Consider the following 1,459-nt stretch of genomic DNA (forward strand, 5'->3'; position numbering starts at 1 on the left):
CGTCGACGAAGCAAGTAGTCTCGGGGACCAGTGCTTTCGGTCCAGAATCCACTTTCATTCTTCGTATTTTAATTTTCCCCAACACCTCGTTGAAGATTGTTTCAAGTAGCCGTCTGGTTTTTGTGTCAGTAACTGTAAGTATAGATACTAAAACGGCAAACTTCAATTAATTTTATTTTATTAATTTTATTGAAAACTCTTTAAAGGTAGGCCTAGGTGTAGGCCTAGTCTCAATGACCGAATTTACAGTAGTAGTGAGTGTAAGGTTTAAAAAGTTCGCTTGCTTGTCCATCATTAGTAGGCCTACAGTATTAAAAGGTTGGTCCTGTCTCTTATACACATCTGCTTTATGATGATTTTGAGACGATGATGTTATTAATTATAACGATGGTGATAGTGACAGAAGTGATGATGATAATGATGGTAAAGAGGATGTTGAAAATGATTGCGATAACATATGTTAAAAGCAACATTTTCTCTTTTAATTATTTTAGATTTGGACTCATGCATGTTATGGTCACTAATTTTAAAGATATGACAGTAAACGTTATCATTGACTGTGGTGGACTTGATGAAATTCCGAGCACTAACGATGTCACAAGTGAGATAAACCTTCAATTTGTTTCTTAATGTTTAGCTCTATAAATATATAAACATTATGTTCACATTTAGGTTAATTTTGGAAAAAGTGCTCTAATATTGGAAATGATGTTGTTAAAGCACCGCCCTCCAACATACACAAGCATACATACATATATATCTGTCTCTTATACACATCTAGATGTGTATAAGAGACCGCTGCAGCAACGCTTGCAGCCCCAATTCTAAAGCTATGCGTTGTATAATGATTAGAAGAATATCCCGCCAATGAAACTGCTTGCCCAAAAACCTGACTGGTTGTTTTGAAACGACTGAAAATGAAGTTCTGCTACCTTTTCTTTTAACACAATATCCCCAAAACTTAAAGCGTGATTGCTGGAGCCACATTTTAAAACTTTACTTTACATAAAAGCCTAACCAATATTTTTTTTTTAACTTGAATATGGCCCACTGAAATTGTGAAGGAACTGCCTGTGACAGTAAACTGACAAAGGCATGTGGAATTGGCAATGTAAATGGAAGCCTCATATCATTTGATGAAGTTTACTAAAAGGGATTTCACCTAGTCCGGAAACCCTTTCAACTGATTAAAATGACCAATCCCAGCCACATGTTCTTATAGTAGCTGCTGTATAACCAGCTTCAAATAAATAAGCTATAAATAAAGCGCATGTTTGTACGGATGTAGGAAACAGGCTGGCTAATAAATTTTGAGACTTCCCACATTTCCAAAAACATTCAAAGCCTGATTATAATAGGTTCTCTTGGTCTGAGCGACCACCCCCTGTAACAGCAAAATTTGCTGTTGCAGCTAGGGGGTGTCATTTCCAGATGGTCTCTAGCAAGTGATGCACTTGCA

Source organism: Anneissia japonica, unplaced genomic scaffold, assembly GCF_011630105.1.
Source record: "Anneissia japonica isolate Jap-2015-1 unplaced genomic scaffold, ASM1163010v1 scaffold287965_len1858130_cov191, whole genome shotgun sequence".
NCBI classification, from domain to species: Eukaryota; Metazoa; Echinodermata; class Crinoidea; order Comatulida; family Comatulidae; genus Anneissia; species Anneissia japonica.